We start from the raw sequence: 21,619 nt of genomic DNA on the forward strand, positions 1-21,619 counted from the left end.
CTAAACGTCTGGAAAGTTGAACTATTATACCTCAAACTTTAAAAGTTCAGGTTTCTAGTTCTTGAAAGTTCAAACCGAAAAGCTCTTCTTATAGTTTTTTCAATTTTTAATCAATAATTCAAGAAGTAAACAAGCAGACTATCAAACTAAACAACCAATCCCTGGCCTCTTTTATATAATCAGATGAATATGACAGCGGATATTGATTTGATTCGTTCACTCTCATCTTAATAGTGCGCTTAAATCTCATTTGCTTTCCTTTTAAGCGTCATTTATTATTATTATTATTATGAGTTAACGGTAAGGTTTGCAGATAGAGTAGTTGCTTCAAAATACCGAAATGAATAAATAATGTTATAAATAATATATAACAAGCAAATCGGTTTTCTTTCCTGATGACAGGTTCAACACCTATTCAAACATAACTTTAATAAGGAACTACTTTAAAAATTTGAACTCCGTATTTTTTTTCAGTTCCCGAATCTCTGGACGTGGAGAAAAGTTCATCTAAAATAGTCGCTCACCAAGCCAAACCGAAACTGTTTAGCGCTAAGGTAAGTAATTTTGGATTGTTTCAGTTTGAGCGCGCCACCCCGCCTCAACCTATCCCACCCCACCACACCCCACCAAAGCTTAGAGGATGCAGTAATTAGCAAATTGCAACCCTCAAGCGCATGAGCAACAGTTTTTATAGATTTCAGCTATTTCGAACATTTTGATGGCACTTTAAATCAATTTTCGCCTCCAAATTTTAATCGTGTTTTGAAAAACTAAACATCAATTTACAGATATCAAGCCAAAGACATTTATTACACCTCTTAATTAATAAATTCTTCGACTCTCGAAGAAATATCAGTGAAATCAATTTTAGTTCATACAGAAGGTAGTGAGAGTGGTTCCGTTGTTAAACCACTCTGCTCGAATAATAATAACAGTGGACCATATTTTCATTAATTTAATTCTTCCTCACTTCAAAATTTAGTTCACTATAATCACTTTTGTTTAAATTGCAGTAGTTTCTGTTAGATTTGCTTATGTAAACAAAATCTTTTATTTACATGTTGCACTTTCTAAAAATTAAATACTTTTGCTAAAGTTTTCAGAACAGTTCTCACCCACTGAAATGAAACGAAACATCTTAATAAGAAGATTATTGAAATGTGGCAAATCTTGATAAGATCTTGGTTGGATGCTTGGCAAGAAAAAGTCAAGATATTTATGGACATTAAAGGTCTTTGGTAGAAAATCAAGAAACATGATCTTGATAAGATAAAGAAGAAATAATGTCTAAGAAAAAAAAACATAGCAGGACAAGTCCTGAAATACAATTCAAAGATTTGAATTAAAAACCTAGAAGTACTTTACTTGACAAGCAGATCAATTGAACAGTGCCAGCCAAAACACAAATAAAATCATCTCAAAAAATAGAGAAACTAAAACAACCAAACAAACTAAACAAAAATATGCTCTTTGCTAAAACTCTTGAAGCTTTTACCCCTTTGGCAAAATTGGATTCCTTTAAATATACCGCTTTCAATAATAAATTCAAAACCAATTTTTGTTTCTGAAATCGTTCCACTATTATATCTGCATGACCTGAAAAAAATTCATTGGCAATTGAAGATCGATTGCCTCGAAAACGACCGAAAAATGAAAATGAAATCAATTTCAAATTTTAGTGAAATGTTGCTGAAAATCGTGATATTAATATGTTCAGAATCATTTCCGTGTCTCTAGAGGCTATCCGGTAACCCAATTCCAAGCCTTAAAAAATCATTGGCTCAAAGATCGATAGGCAATAATTTTTTAAAATTTCAAATATCAAAAGATAGAAATCCGTTCTATTAAAATGTTGAAAATCTTTCACTTGCCCACTAGCAACAATTTTACAACATACTATCAAACCCTGGATGAGGTTACCTGTTTACTGAGGCGAGAAAAGTTGAATAAAATCAAATATTTTGAAAAAACTTGAAAAAATTTGCAAATTTTATCAAAAAATTTCTAAAATTCAAGAGGCTAAATTGTTGAAAACAAATCCATTGAAAGTAACAACCGAGCAGTAATTTTTAATCAGACTGTGGAATCGGTTTTATGGCACTTGGGAATGGACAAAAATCAAAAATTACCAAAAATTTTAAGAAACTAAAAAAATAGGAGATTTTATCAAAAAAAAACGCTAAAATTTGAGACATTAAAATTTTCAAAACCAGTCCATTACTACCAGAAACTATACAATGCTCTATTGTCGAACCTCAAAAGAGATTTCATGGCCCCTGAAGCTGGAAAAACTAAAAAAAAGACAAAACTTTTCAGAAAATTTGAAAAAAATTGCAAATTTTAGCATCATTTTGCGTGTTTCTGTTTGTAGCACTGAAATATATAGCTCATAAAATGGTTAAAACGAGTAATCTTGTCTCGCAAAAGGCCTACATCAACTTTCAGAATTTTGAAACTCAGACTAAAAAAACGCAAAATTCAAAAAGATCATTAAAAAACATGAAAAATTGCACCCAAAGCTCCTAAAAATAGCCTTTTAACTCTAAATTAAGGCCATCTCAGCAACTACACCACTCTAAGCGATTTCGGGACTACTGAAGCCCACTTCGGGCTTCTATTGAAATTTAATGACCGCTTGGCTTTACCTGTTTATCCCGTTATGAACGACCAATGTCATTCAAAAATGTGTGAAAAACACAGCGCCCCAATACAATTCAAGTTCATTGAATTGTAAAAACGCAACACTGTATTTCTCCTAATATCTGTAAACGTTTCAGTGTAGAAACCTATTAAATATAAACAGAGAAAACTAATAATTAAAAAAAAACTAAACTACCGACCGAATAGAGAAATCATTTGTAATAACGGGGAGGAACGACAATAACATAAAGTCAATCAAACAATACAAACAGAAAGTTAGTTGAACTTAAGATATTTCCAAGTAATTGAACCATGTTTGGTTTTCTTAGGGTCCTTCTTGTATTCATTAAGAAAAAAACTGCTTATAATTCTTCTTTGCAAGGCTGTATGGCATTCACAAATAATTTCTTGGAAAAGAATTGTGCTGCAGAATACCTCTCTTAAAAACACGTTTTTCATGGAAATTGTTTTTTGAAATTGGCTGCCTAAAAAGTTTTTGAGTTCAGTCGTGTATATAAAAACTTGCTGTTGGTAGTTTCAAAGCTGAGCTTGAGAAGGCAGGCTTGTTTTTATTCATGATGCTATGACAGTAAGTGGCAGCCTTGCAATCAGAAAGTAGCGAAATAGGTAGTATGACAAGATTGATTGTAATATCTGATGAGGAGTCAAACTTTTGTCTGTAAAAATAAGCTTTGATGGCCCAATTCAACTGCTTTTCTAGTGTTGTCATGAGATTTTGATAGTTGGAAGTAATACAGAAGAATATTAAACATGACTGAGAACAAAAGACTTGAAAGTGTGTTTTTTGTGTATAACTGGGAATTATGTTCCTGAGTGCATATATGCATTTAATGACCTGGCCATTTTTGACAAAAAGATTTTTTACTTGTTTTTGATATTTGAGGTCTTTGTCAACATAAACACACAGATGTTTGATTTCTGCTTTCGAACTTATTAATTGATCTCCAACTTTTAATGTCGTTTCGTCTTGAGGATTAGAGCTACCAAAAATAAAAAACTCTATTTTATCCGGATTGATCTTGTGGTGATGTAATTTAAAAAAGTGTATACACTTTTCTATGGCCTTCTCAAGCTCGTCTTTGCATTTGTGAACTTCATCATGAGGCCTTAATAGGAATTTTTCATGTGCGTATTGTATTGTTTCGCATGACGAAAAATTGCTGAGATCATTAACATATAGGTTGAGGAGGAGGACCTAAAACTTCCTTGCGAAACTTCTTGAGCCATTACAATCCACCCTGATTTAACAATATTGATTATGACTCCTTGTGTTCTGTTTGAAAGATAACTCGTAATTAGATTTTGAGCTGGAACCGCAAATCCAAGAATGGAAAGCTTTTAAATCGTGAGCTCGTGATTAATGGAGTCAAAAGCTTTTGATAGCTGCTGCAGTATTTTTTTCCCGTTTTTGTTGCATCGTATTTTTTCATTTAAATAAGCTAGCGCGTCTGTTGTAGAAAACTTTTTTCTGAAACCAGACTTTGTTTTAGAAAGCAAGGCATTCTTAGGTACATTTTCATCAATTTTTTATTCAATACGAGATTCGATGAAAAGTGGAGTGATGTTGGCCCTTTTGACTTCAGCAGGGAATGTTTCTGCTTTTATAAATTCATTCAATAGAAAACATATAGGCTCTGCTAGTTCACTAGCTGCGTCCCGCAATGCCCATGAGTTTTTTCCTCACCATGTCCATGGCTAAAGTATAGTTCCTACTTTTCAAGAGTTCCCCTAATTAACTGAATTTTAAATAAAGCAAGTTGGCTATTTTAGTTGTTTCGGTAATAATATCATTGAAAGAGTTTTTTGAAGAGTATACTGTAGTTGTCGTTTTCACGGAGTTGCTTACTTCATTGATCAAATTCCATTTCCTTCACACTGAGGTTCAGCTTTCAATTAATTGATTATGAAAATGTTCAACATTTTTTTCATACCCAGCGCACACTTCGGTTTTCATTTTGAAAAATTCGTGGAAAGATTCTGAATTGAGGTACTGCTCTCTAAGCAGATTTTTGTTACCTGTGTTTTTGAAATTGAAACGATTGGCAAGAGAAAATTGTGATTTGTTGTTTCTCATAAAAATTGTTTCGATTGGCACATGAAGGAGTATTTGCTGTTCAAGTTTTGGCTCAATTGAGCGTAGCATTTCACTTGAACTGCAGAATTGTAAAAAGTTTCCCAATTTAATTGTTTGAAATCATTTGAGCTGTAATCCGTTTTATCATAAATTTGTTTTTTGATTACTCTCTTCTTGCTAAGTTTTGTTCCAAGAAAAGTTAATTCAGCAAAATGATCTGTTTGTATTGGTGAGTCAAACATTTCACTATAAGGAAAGGGTTCCTTTCCGTCAATAATATTCTAATCTATATGTGAGTTCGATTCATCCTTAACTCAAGTTGCTTGATGCTCATTAGTCACATTTAGAACATACGGTTGAATGACTGTTTCTATATACTGATTTTCTGTGGTTTCCAAATAATTGATATTTTAGTCTCCCATTATAATTAATGTATTGTTATCAGTAACTGCTGTATCAATTGATCTAGCAGACCTCTCCGGAAGTTCTTTGTAAAGAAGCTTTTTTGTTTTATAGGAAATCATTATTAGGTAAGTTTTTAATATTTAGGCAAGTTTATTCGACCCACAGAGTATCAAAAAGAGTACTTTTGAAAGCTAGATAAACGAGTAGTTTTGGGTTAAGTTTCCTGGGAACAATTAACAATACACCTCCCCACTTTGAACTCACCCGATCGTTGCGAAATAAAAGACAGTTTGTTTTGTTCAGGTTTATCAAATTAGGGTCAATCTTAGTATCTAGCCATGTTTCAGATAGACCATAGATGCAATTAGCGCCCACATCATTCATTAGCCTTTTTAACGGAAGTTGTTTTCTATTTATGCTCTTATAGCTAGATACTTTTAAGGTATAACCAAATAAATAAGTTAATTAAGACAAAACATCCAAATGATATCAAAGCTTGCTTCTTGCTACTGGACTTGGTCTTTGACCAAGTTTGAGTAGGAAATGTTATGGAGTCAAGTGACGTGGTAAAAGAGGAAATCACTTGAGATCTCAACAACATAATTCCTACAATTATTAAACATATCTTGTTTGAAAACATTAAGCTTATCAAACTGTTGAGACCACATTCATTCAATACAACAGAAAATTACAATTGATTCGGCATTTTATAAGTTTTCCTCTACTAATATGGTTTGTAATGGGAATGACTATTCAAGTTAAAATTATGGGTTAGCACTTGCATTAGGTCAGTACTGTTGTTTGAATTTTGAAATGAGTTATTCAGTTTATACCTCCGGTTGGTGAATTTATTAGTATCACAAATTCCAGTAGATGTTTGAAGTAAAAACATTAGAAGATGATTTTTAGGGAAAGAAAAGAATGCCATGATTGAAATTCAAATGTACATTGTCATGATAAAGAAGATTAAAATGATTGATCTTTGGGTTGAAGGAGGCAATTGAGGTTATTAATTCATTCATCTTGAGCAACACAAAATTTTCACCAAGAGATTCTTTAATTGCAGCGTTAACCTCTTCAATTAATTTGTTTTTTTCGACCTGTTGTAGTCGGTTTCTTTGAACTGTATTACCTCCATGACTATAAACACTATAAACACATCAGGTTAGAACTTTTTTTGCAGGCATCAATAAGTTTGATCATGTCATCTAATATCTCATTGCTCTTTTTTTTTGTGTAATTTCGAAACAGTATTTGTTCTGTCTCGAAGAATTAAAGATTTATGTATTTTCCATTCATATTTTTCCACAATTTTTATTTTTTTTTGGTGGTTGACCCACGGTAGGAATGGATAGCTGTGTCCGGTGGTATTGTTGCGTCCCATTCTAGTTTACCAATGATGCTACCCAGAACGAAATTTGATTGCTCTTGTTTGAGGGGGATTAAATCAAAATCTCTGACTTTCTCTGAAAAAAGCTGGTTTTTCCGAGATTTTGATTCATGGTTGGTTGTGACCTCACCTTCAGTAGATGACTGTTCCAATGTTTTGTTCTGCAGTTGTCGCTGATAAGTAACGAGCACATTCTCAGTAAATTTTTCCCTTTTTTATATTCTTTGATGTAAGTCAAGATATAATTTGTAGGAAGTTTCCTTTTTAAGTTGAACCCATTCCGTTAGGGATATTAATGAAGGATCAGTTTGTTCATTTAGACTGATATGCTCTTGGCTTTCTAGTTGAATATTATTAGTGATAGACATTGCAATTTCTGTATTTTGAATGAAAACTGAAATTTAGTTTTGTTGTATTTGCATAAGTGCAAAGTCGACCAATGTTTCAAAAGAAGAAAGGTCAATTGTACTGTTCAGAAGTCTATTCGCTGTCTGAACGTTTATTCGCTTTCTGATGTCTGAAAGTTTGTTCGGTGTCTGAAATTGCTCTAAAAAATCAGAAACAAGGCTATGCGGAAAAAATCTTAGCAAATTTGACAAGTTGTTGGGAATTGAAAACAAGCACTAATAAGGTTATGCTAGAACTGTCGGAAAATTTGTTCTAGTTGATTAAAACAAATCAAGATTTAGATTTTCCGGTATCATCTGTGTGGTTCTCACTCCTCTTTTTCCGTTCCGCGCTGGTGACCGGCAGTTGCGGATAAAATGAAATGAGTTATTGGAGTACTGATATAGCGCGGCAATACTGATGAACCTTTTTTGATGTTTAGTTTTTCTCCATTCATAGTGCTTAGAAACTTTTTCTGCAAATAGAGGGTCTGAAACTATTCTTGATATACTGCCCCAATTTTAAACCGTAAATTTGATTTGGAAAACGTATTTCTGTTGCCATATATGCTACAAAAACTGTTTTTCTTTTTGTCAAATTTTATCAAGATCTTAGCAAGTTACGCAAAGAGATGTAGCTTTTGACATATATTGATAAGATCTTGTCAAGATCTTACCGAGGTGTTACGAGAAGTTTTTGCTCTCATTGTCTTGGTAGGATATTTCTAGTTTTTCAAGTGTGTTCAAGATCTTGCATGACATGGCGGGGTGTATCAAGTTTTTTTTCACTGGGGATAGCCTCGTTTCTGATTTTTTTGATAATATAATCCCATCTTTACAGACGTGTACTGCTACTAAATTACTAATTTTTAATGTAGATTTGCTCGCTTTCAAATCTGGCTTCCACTTTTGTACTTTGACCCATTGCAAATGCAGTTAACACTTATATATATTTAATCATTGTAGCTGATCTGCATGTGGCAGCCAGTTTATTTGAATTAATATCTTAGACCAAATCTTTTTTTATCAAATCTTATACCATTTCACGTTTTTCGTGCTTCCTCTCTGGCATGTTAGTGATCTTGCCAGATAACAACGCATTACTTTTAAAGGAGATCCAATCTTTTCGTCGCCTATGGGAGCCACCGTAAGTACATCGAAAAAGAGATCCTGCTATGAATTAAAGATAAAAACAGATAAGAGAAGCCGATTTTGATTTCAAAATAAGATGAAAAATCAGAAGATCAACATTTTTATTTTAGATAGTTCCTAAAACGTCAACAAATCTGAAAAAGTTATCACAGTTTCTGGAATATAAACTATTTTATTCAGGATATTATCACTCAACTACAGCAAATACATAAACATTGATTGCGAAGATTTTTAGGAAACAAAGGTACTCAATTTATAACTGATTGTTTCTCAGTAATCTTATTTTTCTTTAAAGATAGTATCAGAGCTGTATTTCATCCGATCTCTCATTAAGTGAAGTCAAAAATGAGATCGTTCAAAAATGTGATGAGAATTGTTTCAATTGCATGCGTGACTAAATTTTAACAGGCAGCTTAGGTTTCTCAGGTCAAAAACGTATTAATCCAAAATGTTTTCATTGTAACAATAAAACAAAATTTTAGCCACAAAAATCTCTCGTTTAAAAAGACCGCGAATAGTATAAATATTTACCCAAATGTCAATGAATACTCCTTAAACCAAGTGTTTTGTTATCTGTGAAAAAAAAATTAATAAGAAGATCTTGTTACATAAATGTAATCATTCAAGTCAGTCAATGGCTTTTGCGTGCCATCTGTTATAATGATCATCCCGCGTTGCGCATCCAGAAACGAAAATTTATTTGCGAACTATTTACTAAAATGGTTGGTTTGTGCATATTATTCCATTTGTTGTCTTAATGTTTATTTGCTATGATCTTTTGAACCAAAGCAAGATTTAGTCAGTTAGTTAAACTCTTTTGCTCTATTGTTTTGTATCTCAAATGTTACGTAACAATTGGGTCAGGAGTCCCAATCTTTTCCTGTAAACAGTTACTGACACTATTTTTCAAACTGCGCTGCAATGTTCTACTCTGTTGAAGCTGATTTGCAGCGATTCACCTCACAAAGTAAAATTCACTTTCTATCTACGAGATGTCGCAGTCAACAGATATAGAGCCACGCTATAAGCCTCTCGCAATTGGTCCTTTTTGAGAGAGAGAAATGTTTTTAATTGCTTGATGATCTAATTTCTTAGATAGTTCCCAAAACGTACAAAAACATGAAAAATATCAAAATTTCCTGCATATAAACCATTTTAGTCAGGATATTATCACTCAACTACAAGAAATACATAAAAATTGACTGAGAAGATCTTTCTAGGAACCCAAAGGTACTCAATTCACAACAGATTATTTCTCAGTAACCTTATCTTTCTTTAACGATCTTAAAAGAGCTGTTCTTGATCCCATCTCTCATTAAGTGAGATGAAAATGTGATTAATCTCAGGCCGCATTGCAGTTGCGCACTTCCCGTTATTGGAAGACAAAATTTCTGATCCGAGATGTTCTTATTGTAACAAAAAAAGAAAAATTTCAGCCCCAAAAAGTTCTCGTTTGCCAGGACCACGAATGGTTTAAATAGTTACCCAAATGTCATTGAATACTCCTTAATACAACTGTTTTGTCTGAGTTCTACAAAGAGTGACAATCTCCTCGTCAGAAAATTGCTGTCTTCTGATAGAATCACAAGGAGAAGTAACGCTTGACTCAGAACTGCTTTTCAAACAAAAACGTATTGAAGTGTTAAACTAATGCTCTGATCAAAGATTCATCGCCATAATAAAGAAAACTATCAAAAGAGATTATTCAACTATTAAACTATTCAGCTTATTCAACTGCTTCGGCTTTATTTTATGTGGGCGGTATCTTGACAGTTACTTAGCTACAGACATGCTACTTTTTTTTCGGAGGGTGATTGAAAATGATTTAGTTAGATTTAAAAGTAACCGTTTTTTTGATGACGAACTTATTGTAATCAAATCAAACACAGAAGAGTGCATAAAATAAAAAGAAATTATCTTGAAAATAACGATGAAGAAAATCTCCGAGACAAAAAATACCAAAATACTATTTAGCTCAGAACGAAAAAGACGGGGAAGAAGTCAATTTTAATAAAAAGCTGACGAATAGTTAGGAAACGAAATTTCCAGCCTTTTTTTCCGGGCAACATCCTCAAAAAACCCTCTTTGACGTCTGCATCATCGGAATAAATTTGTTTCAAACTTAGAAAGCAATGTTCACCAGTTAAGGCCACTATTCAAATAATTAGTTGAATTTGTTTGGACAGAAATTTTATGAGATTTCAACGGAATTTTGATTCCGAATTCACCAGCAAATAAGAACAAACATTTTGGTCCTACATTAGAAACCCGCGTTAAGTGCGACGCGTGACGTCGAGGAATATGCACGCTCAAAAAAGCAGATAAGAAAACTCGAGGAAAATGCCATTCCCGCCAGGTTTCGTAAATCCTGATAACATTGATATAATAAGCAAGATTTGTAAATGCTTGGATATTTTGATTTTTGTTCTTCTATGCAAAATTTTTTAGTGTTATGTATCATAGAGCATTGACATCAATCATGAAAGAATGTCCAGCCAGCAACTCTACATAAGTTGCCTACTTGTTGTATAGATCGACTATTATCAATCAACTTTGCAATAGAACATTTGCAGGGTAGGCACGAGAATGGGATTAGTAAAAACTGATCCTCGCAACCCAGAATTGCAACGAAATATTTGTTGTTACAAAATTAGACTTGGTAATGCGCTGCACAAAACTCTTCTTGTTAAATAGGGACAACTATGCAAAAAGAGAGCGACATGTTGCAAACATTTTACTTTGCAATTATCTTATCAACTTCTAAAGCTGCTATAACATCAATGTCAATATGATGACGGACCAGAGCCTTCGATTAAACAACAATACCCAAATTACAGACATAACAAAGAGCGCCGTCAAAATCAGGGTAAGAATTCAACTGTATTCATATGTTTTAATGCTCGTACAGCCCAACATTTTCACGAATCAGCTCCTGGCAAGCTTCACGTGAAGATGGCATGCCTCACAGCACAACAGAAAATGAGGAGCAATGCAAAAATGTTTCTGTATATTTGTAACTGATGGCGGAGTTTCCATGTAAAGTCAGGCCTCGTCTGTGTTGACGATCGCATCGGAATTTCTCCAAGCTTTTCATCTAGGGTGGTGAGGAATGACAGATAGGGCCAAGAGATAAATCCAATAGTTGCATAAAAAAGGAGATTAAAAAATTGTCAAATTCATAATGCATAACTCCAAATACACTTTGAGGGCTATTTTTTCTACGCCTTGGATCAAGCAATTTTTTTGTTTGGCATCTACAGATAGTTTCTCTAAATGCTGAATGTTTATCTGTCAAACTCAATTTTGATCATGAAAAAGGTAACAACGTAGAAAGATTTATTCAAAAAAACATTCTCATGCACGGGGCACCACTTTCAGGATTTGAGCAGGCCTTTGAAGAAACATTCAGAAGCAAAACTAAATCAGTATTATCTCAACCTAACGTATGCAGACAACAAAAACAATTTCTTCTCCGAGAAACAAACATACTCTCAAGTAATATTAGCTAGCAGAGAACCCTGTCAAAAAAAGTTGATCTTAATAAAAACTATTAAACTAATATTTAGATATGCAAATTTCGCAACGGTGTTTATTGATTTTTACCCTTGCCTTGGATGAATGCGGTTGCTGTGACACGCAACCAGAAACTGCTCATAAATTATTATCTAGGATAATTACTACACATCGTCGCCAATTTTCTTACATTTTAAAACACTATTTTTAGATAAGATACAGAGACAATAATTTTCTGCTTCCAACACTTTGAACATCAGAAAAACGGAAAAACAAGGCTCATTCCTTTCAATCAAAAATTGTTACTTTACATAAATGTGGCTATTTTTCCAACTCTTGACTTTTGTTTGGCCCTCTGTTGCATTGGTCTTCCCGCGTCGCATGAGTCTGATATAAATGTGATTTCACTATTTATTTTCCTCAAACTGAGCAAACATAGAAAAAAATATTTCATTTTTTCCTAATCTCTTTCTCTCTCTTTTTGTTACTTTTCATTCTTTTCAGAATCAATTCATTATTCAGTCAGTTAATTTAACTGTTTTCGGTCTCTTGTTTTAATGTTTAAGTGATATATAGAAACAGGTCCGCGAGTTCCCTCTATTCTTGTAAATTTTAACTGGCAGTATTCAGTTTCCCACTCATGGTTAGTTGGGATAGATTGGCATCGAAATTCACATCTCGAAAAAATTGCATATTCCCTGAAAGACTTATCCCTGAGTGGTCCAACTTTTAAAAAAAATTGATGAAGATTGTTTTGCAGAGAAAGCTGTGTTGAGAACATTGAAATTATTGTGGGCTCAGACTGATTCTCACGTTTTGTTGCTATTGATTTTATTCTCTGATATCTCTTTTTCTTTTCTCTTTTTCTTTCTCTCTTTCTTTCTCTTTTTCTTTTGCTTATATTTAAAAACCTTGTACAATGTTTAAAATTTCCGGTTCCAATTTTCTTTTTCTCTATTATAGTGGGCGTAAATATTGAAAAATTTATGGATAAATTTATCAAATAGAGTCTGCAAAAACCTCAATTAGTTCATTTTCGATAGTGGCAAAATTTGCCTAAAGACAGAACATTAAAAAAGACTGAAAAAGATAAAAGGTGTTTGAATGATGCGAAAAATATAAACCTTTGAAATGTAGGTTTTGCTAAAAGCCAACTGGATGAAAACCAGAAGGTTCTCAAGACCTGAATGACATATGTTGCATATAAATGTATCAGTGAATTGAATTTTTCGGTCAAATGTAACCAGGATGTTAACGTGCGGACCTTTTATTGAGGCAAAACATACGGAATCAAAAAAAATTGAATACGTCTTCACGGCTAAAATTTTTATGATAAGAAAAGTCTCGTGATGGCAAAAAACTTCTTTTCCAAAAATGTTAGTAATATAACTCTTGCATACTATTCATTTTTATACAACAATGCTTCGATATTTTAAAATTGATTTCAAAACATTTTTTTAGTTAAACGTAAAAGACATACGGATGTTGAGAAGTAATTTTCTATTCTTGCGAAAAAGTTTTATATACAAATATTTTTGGAAGTTTGTTTCCCTGATTAACCCTCGTATTTGTTAGGAATTTTAGAGCTCTTTATCGTCTGTTTTTTTTTACTGCAAAACGTCTTTGGACATTAAAAAGAGTGAGCTGCTCTCTTTCTTTCACTCTCTTTCTCTCTCTATCTTTTACTCTCTTCCTTTTTTGAGTTCTTTCGCTCTCTCTCCAATCTCTTGCAGGCTCCCTGTGAATTAATTTTAACATTTTCTCCACAAGACAAATTTACCATTTAGTTGGACCCTATTTTGCACATATATATACACAAATACCTGCAATTCACGAATAATGACAAATTGAAAATTGATTTTCAGTTAAGTAACAGTACAGTTTTTTGCTAAATTGAACGTGCCAGTGTGGTTCCAAGCCAATTTTCTTCATGCTGACCCTCGTCAAACTTGCAATCCTTGGCCGAACTGAGATGCAAGAGTATATCATTAATGGGTACGCCTATCCTAAGTGAATATATATATATATATATATATATATATATATATATATATATATAAGAATTTATGTGTGTGTGTAAAGAAATAAATTTAGGCTGCCTAAGGATTTGGATTGCACTTTACAGTTTTGGAAGATAGTTGCTCGCAGCTCAGAATAACAGAAAACAAAATTAGATTATTTCATCATATTTCAACAAATTTTTGCACCAAGACGAAGTCTACGATTTCGTAACTCTTCGGCAAAATTTTGATAACGTAGGTTGTCAAAAGAGGCGATCAACTGGAGAACGTTTGGTAAACATAAGAAAAAAACGATGAAACTGAAAAACAATGAGGGAGACTGTTAACTTTAATTTTTTTCTATTAAAATGACTAAAGGAATTTTTTTAAGATTTTTTTCCTAATGATCTTATTGCCAACTAATACTACCAAGACGTCTAGAATTATTCTTATTTTAACTCAAACCATTTCTTCAGTTATTTATATGATGAAGATTAATATATAATTTTCTGGAGAACAATAACCAAACGAATAAAAAAAAGTTAAAACATAAGAAATCATAACGAAACCCCAGAGCTAAGCTGAAATGTTCCGCAATGTGTTTTTAAGCATAAATTTCATCTACATTTTTTAAAATTAAATTGGTGTAATGGCTGCATGGTGAAAAAAACCAAAACATCGTCATCTTCACATTTTTGTGATAACTTTCCGTTAATTGTAAAAAATATCAAGAAAACCCATCATATTCCCGGCTAACCAAGTTTTTTTTCGAGATACCAAAAAACCTTGATATGCACAATAACTCAGTGGCGGGCATCAACTTTTCTTCGTACTTTGTATCTGGAAGCAAATATCATTGGGCATCCCTAACCAAAATTTTTGTTGCTCGGCCTAGTTGAGAGTTCCTGCCTTTACAAAAACCAGTTATAAGGTAGGTTGAGCCTAGTGGTATTCTGATTTTAAAAAATTGTTTGACACTGGAAGTTGCGGAGTCAGCTGTTCCTCTGAGCTACCAGGTTCTGCTCAAAATTACGTTTTCTCTTCTTGATTTCCCAAGTTAATTTGGGTTGATCACTAATCTCGACAATCGTCTAATGCACATAAACAATTACGCGAAAATGTTAAGAAACTTAGAGACCTCAATATAGCTTTGTTGAGTAGTTTGTTTCCTAACGATAAATTGTTTAATATACTCTTAAAACATTCAAACTATGTTCTATTATATAGCGCGCTTATCGCAGATTACAACCAAATATCTATTTTATTTCATTAGAGCTGCTTTTCTGATAGAAACTAAGGTCATGGGTCCAACGTTTATTTATTTTTTAAGTTATATCATACAGGAGTCATTCATCATACTAAAGTACCAAGAATTGTTTAAGTATAGAAATTGAAAAAAAAAATTGAGCACAAATGTTTTTTCTTGTGAATTATGAAAACTTAACGAAGAATCACTTTAAGGTTTGCCTCTTAATAAATGACAATGTGTTGCTTTTTCGTTTTCGCGCTAATTTTGCCGAGATCAGCAATGATGCGAATATCACCGACCAAACTTCCGCTCCTCCGTCGCTTATTAGGTCAGCGAATTCTAGCGATAATAGCAATGCAAAAATTAACACTTTAAAATTATGTACCGACCTATATACAAAAAAATGTACTGTCGGATTTAATCGCGCTCGCTTACTTTCCTGATTTTAATACTTGTGTGCGGAAAACAGCAATATTGCTGAGTATATACACTCGAGCAACTGTGCTTTTTGTCATGTAATGGAAGTGACCGTGTAATTAAGGAAAAATTAGAATTCTTGGTAATAGTTCTCCGATCATATACGCTTTCGTAGTATTTATGCAATGATTTCAAATGTTTCTGAGGTTCTATAGAAGGATCATGTCGGAAAACAACAGGAGTCCAGAAGAGAAGACCGAACAAAAACTTTGAAGACTTCCTACGCTTAAAATTGAATCTATCGTCAATTTCTTAGGTTTGAAATTGGTTTCTTTCCGGAGATGGGACGTTAAGTATCGTAGGATGTCATATAAGATTCTTCTATTACTACTAACCCAGTCAACTTGTTCAGTTCATAATGAAAAGCCTACATGTGGAAACCTAGCTTTGTCTCTGATTGGTCAATAAATTGCTCGGTTAAGAATTTCTGTTCAAAAAATCTCCCTTTTGTAAGTGGAGGCACATTGTTAAATAGATCCTAAAATCCGACGTGAAAAGAAAGTCCGTCATTTGTGGTCCACCATTAGCTGCGTGATGTCTTTTCAATAATTCAACTTAGTTCCTGATACATACTCCATCTCTTTTGAACAGTTTCGTTGCTTCAAAAACTGGTCATTTTCGAATTGATTAAAACTTATTTTTCGATAACTGAAAACTCTTGTTTAGTTTAGCTACAATATTGCTTTCAATAAATATTTCAATCAACAAACAAGCAGATGATCAAACTCTGCAGCTACCACTCCCTGTTGAATTGCTTCTGATAATGTAAGGAAATGACAGCCGATTCTTCTTTGATTTCGTCATAATTATACACTCCTACTTGCTCTCCTTTGAAACATCATGTTTTAATTATGAATGAGATAGATAGCAAAATGTTTAACAAAAATCAGTTGCTTTACGTTGATATTATGAATAAAAAATTATCCTTTGAATAAATTATCTGGTACATATGATTTTCCTTTCTTAATGTCAGTTCAAACACCTATTCAAACAAACTATCAGAATATTCATTAAATATTCAGTACTTTGTAGAGAAATTTGATTCATTGCCTCGGAAAAGTCACATACAATAATCGGTAAATAAACAGACGAATTGAACTCTTTTTAGAAATATTGGATGTATTCTGCCCCCTCCCCCTCCAGAGTTTTTACGACACATCTACTCATCGGGGACGTAGGAATTGTACGTCTTCTAAGCTGGGGGAGGTGGGGCACAATAGCTCCCAAAATATTTTTTTCTCCAGGGTAATTCAATATTTTTGTAGCATTGTTATTTTTCAAAGTATAATTGCTGTAAACGTTTTTCAGCTTTTCTTCTTATTAGTTATATATAATATCTCAGAACGGATGATTACCGATAGAAGTTATTAGCGAGGCAATAAATTTCAGAGGAATTTGCTGACGAAGCCAAAAGCCCGTATACTTTGACGAACAGCTGGACGGTCGCATTTCTGTTCTTCTCTAAAATATTTGTCTTCCCGGACTGAGGCTCAAGCTTAATCAGTATTCATTCAGTGAAATTGCATGTCCTGGATCAGTACTGTATCAGGGCTTTGTTTATGTCACTTTTTAGACTTGGCACGCCTTTAATCAAGTGTTAAGTCTTGAGCAACTCATGGCCAAGACTTGACATGTTTTGAGTCAGGTCTTGTGCACAATTTTCGCTGTTTCTTCCTTTTTTGGTGATTTCCTTCTTTTCGCAACAGAAACAAAAGGACGGCCATATACAAGGGCTCGCTTTAAAAACTCTCTAAAATAAAACAGTAAGCACAAGAAAATGCGAGCACGTCCAGAAATTTTAGATGATAGAGATTCGAAATTTTTTCAAGATTGTCTAATCATACCAGTTATGGCCCTTTTTTCTGCCCATTAAAAAGAAATTGGTTTCCGAGTGCATATACGGGACTTTTTAAGTCGAGTCAGAAACAGCTTGGCCAGAATAAAAAGTTTCTCGTATAAAAATCTTACGAAATGCAGCTAAATTTGGAATGCATTGAATCTATATCACTCTTCTCCAGCCCTATCTCGCTTATTAACTGCACCATAATCAAGACTTGTCTTGGACTTGACCAGTGCTGAGGAATCCTTTGCAAGTCTTCACAATTCTTAATACTTGAAAGAAGACGTGATCAGGTAATGATTTACCAGTTCAAGACTTGTATTTCATTGGAGAAGTACTGATCAATACTTGAAACTCGTTGTGGGTTGTACTCGTAGTTTTCGCGTGAGGGGTGTCAAAACTGGGACCATTTTTCATCAATTTGATAATCCAAGCAAAATTGGGTCTTTCTCATTACCCATTTTCAACCCCCCCCCCCCGCACGAAAAAGCCCCTCCTTTATGGTATGTTTACCATTATTGCGGAGGGTATACGTTGCGTGACCACTGAGCTGGAGGGGTGGGACCCGTAAAATCAATTAAATCCATCTAAGGTTTTACCCTTTGAAATTCTGTGAAAATGATGCCTAGAAATCGAAAAAAAAATGTTCTGCCACTTTTTTCGACGATTATGAAACGTGTAAACGGCAATAGCATGACAAAAATTCGCATATCAAAGGTGGAACTAAAAGTGGATTTTCGCTTGAGCTGTGGAAACTAGATCTGAAATTGAAACGGTCAAAAAGTAAAGTAAATTGGACATTTAAAAGTTCTAATGCCAACAAAACGAAGATTGCGTTAACGCCTTAAGATAAATAAGCAATTGAGAAAGAAACCCACCCTTTCACTGTGATCTCTAGCTTCCAAAAACTGCAATTTATTGGTGGATAGAAGGGGTTAATGAGAAACAACCCGACAAGATGAGGTAACGAAGAGAATATGACCACTACTGCGACAAAAAATTTTTTGCGAAGCATTGAACAAAGGTTTATAAAACAATGTTAAACCAATCACACAAAACAAAAATTTTTGATTTTTTTTGAAAAAGTTAGGGACTCATTAACAATTTGAAAAGTCTTCTTATCAATGTAAAACATTATGTAGAGAAACTAATAGAAAAAATTACCAGAAACACTAAAAGTTGGAGGAAATTATTTCTGAACCAACCTTGCTTAAAAACAAAGATAATTTATTGAATACGTCTATCGTCAATTTAATCAAATACGCTCTTTTTCATTGATAAATTTCTGACCAAAAAAAGAGCAATGTAGGAATATTGTTTTTAAAACATATAAAGCCACAACAAACTATCCACTTGAGAACGGGCCATCGGCCCAATAGTGCTCTCCCACAGTCAAATATGTGATTGTATTTGTACACGTAATTGTGAAAAGCTACTTATTGACTGATGGAAACAATTTATTATTATTATTACAACAAAGTCATTTCAGGTTATAGATGACGTCTTTGTGGATTTTGTTGTTTGATCATACTGCTTCAAATTTTGAGTTCATTCCTTTCTTTTGCTTATACTGCACGCGAATTGAAGCATAATAATCACTCAAATAAATCAGTCTGTCCTCTCAGAGACTGGTGTTTTGTATTTAATTAGCCATTTAATTTTGCTAAGTTTTCTTTCAAATTAAAATGCGGCAGCAGTTTATACTTTCACCTTCTTAGAAACAACAATTTCCAAATTTTTGATTTTATAACTAATTTAAATTATAAACTTTTAGCTCGACTCAAAGTCGAGGGCAGAGTTATTGTTGAGTGAAATATGAGTAAATGCACTAATTTCAATTTCAGCCAAATTGAGGACAAGTTATTGAGTAAGAATTTTTCTCCTGCCAAAATCGGTCGAGGGCGATCTTTTCATATATAGAAGTCGAAAGTAACCACGTTCCGTTTTTTTTTCAGGTGCTAAATATCCAGCTTAGCTGCAGGTCTGAAATGGGCAAATTTCAAATGAACTGGTGTGGTTCTATTATACTAAGTTGCATCGCTGCATTGCTCTGTGGTCTTCAAATAGAGTCAAAATTATCCCAAAAGAGGTCATTGCGAAGGACGGGTCAAAACTTGCTATTCACGAATAATGACAAATTGATTTTGAGGTAAATATCAATAGTTTTTTTTTTGCTAAATTGAATGTGCCAGTATGTGTGGTTCAAAGCCAATTATTTTCCATGCTGACCCTAGTCGAACTTGCAATCCATGGCCGAACTGAAATGCGAAGAGTATATCATTAAAGGGCAGGGCACGCCTATGCTAATTGAATATATTTCCCAAGTTAATTAATCAAGGTCGTCTATCAATTTTTAAACATTTTTCTTCCATTATAGGTCAATAAAATATCGCGTGGAGCATAACTCCATTTGCGTCACAAGATGCACAGAAAGTGTACAGGTTGGAGAGAGAAACAGAGTAGTGGCCAAGTATATATCTGAATCGAAGAGATGCGAGTGCTATTCTCTGCACGAGTCCCAACTCACGCTCAAGGATTTCTCAGAGACAACAAAACTGCACGGAGCTATATACTCATATGCAGGTAAGATGTGTATTAAAAAAATCAAAAGGAAAGCAATTGTTTTAGCTTCCCAGTGAAATGAAACATGCTTTGGCTTCAGAAACTATTTTTCATATGCGGCAAGATTAGTCAAGATCTTGCCAAATTGCACATAAACTTCTTCTAGACAGATCTGGATAAGATCATGTCAAGGTCATACCAAGGTGTTTTAAGAAATTGATGTTTGCCTATCAACATCTTGGGAAGAAGTTTAAAGTTTAGCAGGAGTTATCAGGTTTTGCATGACATCGCAAGGTGCATCATTTTTTGTTTCACTGGGTTCTGATAATTAGTGCAAAAAACTGTTACATGATATGTAAATAGTTTATTGTTCTCAGATAATTTAAAACATAGCATCTCTTCAAATAATTTTCATTTGCATACTTTTTCAGGGAAAACGATGAGCGCCCGATAAGTTTTTCTTTGTAGTAATGATCATATCATTCGATAAAGATTCTTACGGCAATGGAGGCCAATTATGATTCCAGATAACAGATAATTCAAAAATAATGACCTTATTTTTAAGCTGATTGTCACTCATTGCATCTGTTATATGTGAATTGAGCGTATGAGTAAAAATTTCATTTCGATAAAAAAGTGACTTCTGTCCAATAAACCCAGTCGAGACCAGGTGGTTATTGGACAGAAGTCACTTTTTTATCGAAATGAAATTTTTACTCAAAGCTGCCTATCTTGCATGATCAGACAGAAAATGGTTATTTTGAAAGATTCTGGCAGAAAATTGGTTATCTTGTAAGATTTTGGCAGAAAAATTGTTATCTTGCAAGATTCTGGCAAAAATCTTGCAAGAATATGCATATTCTTGCAAGAGTCTGACAGAATCTGTCAGAATCTTGCAAGATAACCATTCGATTACGACTCGGGAAGTCAAAGTTTTACCGAATCATTTCCGTTTATGCCATGTATATAAGGCAACTCCCAACAAAATTCGCAAAAAATTGAATTATCTTTCGTACAATATTTGCAAACAAATTTGAATTTTTTGCTGTGAATTTGGTTTGCTGTGAATTTAGTCTCGAAAGGTGAACTTACAAATACCGAAGATCTTCAAATTAAGATCTTTCAAAGTTATCTACGGCCCGTAGTAAGGCGGTATCAAACCTTCTAGTGTAGCCAATTAAAGTCGTTTCAAGACCAAGTACGTTAAGTTGCGTTGAATCAACTCATAGCCAGGCAACTGTCCAAACTAGTTCCGTGAATAAATATACATTTTTTTAAAATGTGTGTTAAATATTCTGTGGTTTCCAAAAACTTTTTTTACTCCGGGTCTGTGGGCGACTTTCTCAGTGTTTAGGACGCAAGAAAATATTCAAGTACTAACGGATCAACGTAGTAAATTTTGCCAGCAAATGTATGCGGAATTTTTTAATACAAGAAAAATAGTCCGGAAAACTCACAAGATATTTTTTAAACTTGATCTCTGAGAGTCTTTCAGCATACCATTTACGGTTTCTTCTACTCCTTATTCAGTGCGGGTTTGAGATCAGCATTACCGGAATTGCCCTGATAATGAACAGTAAACAATCGTAGTTGTACAGTTCTCCAAAATAAACAGCAAACCATGAATCACTGAAAACAAAACAAAGTAAAACATATTGAGTAATTTAATTAACGAACTAACAAAATGTTTCTCAAGTCAAGTAATATCTGAGTTCTGTAATTTTTCAGACATTTTTTTGTCTTTATTACAATCTCCTTTTTCCATTTATAACTCTTGATTGAAAACTAATATACTTTTCTTAGTTTAAAAGTATACTTTTCTTAGTTTTCATTGAAGATACAAGCATTTTGAACAGAAAAAACTCAATTTTCATCATTCGTTTGCAGAAAAAACTCGATCTTTTTCTGCA

The 21,619-nt window shown here is 33.6% G+C and overlaps 1 long non-coding RNA gene across 1 annotated transcript; it reads left to right on the forward strand.

Moving 5' to 3' along the window:
* Positions 1-403: 403 nt before the first annotated feature.
* LOC142338494 (uncharacterized) lies at positions 404-19,724 on the forward strand. Its single transcript, XR_012758985.1, has 3 exons — positions 404-554; positions 19,103-19,296; positions 19,525-19,724. It is a non-coding gene; the product is annotated as an uncharacterized LOC142338494 (long non-coding RNA).
* The last annotated feature ends 1,895 nt before the right edge of the window (positions 19,725-21,619 follow it).

Source organism: Convolutriloba macropyga, chromosome 4, assembly GCF_964194025.1.
Source record: "Convolutriloba macropyga chromosome 4, txConMacr16.3, whole genome shotgun sequence".
NCBI classification, from domain to species: Eukaryota; Metazoa; Xenacoelomorpha; order Acoela; family Convolutidae; genus Convolutriloba; species Convolutriloba macropyga.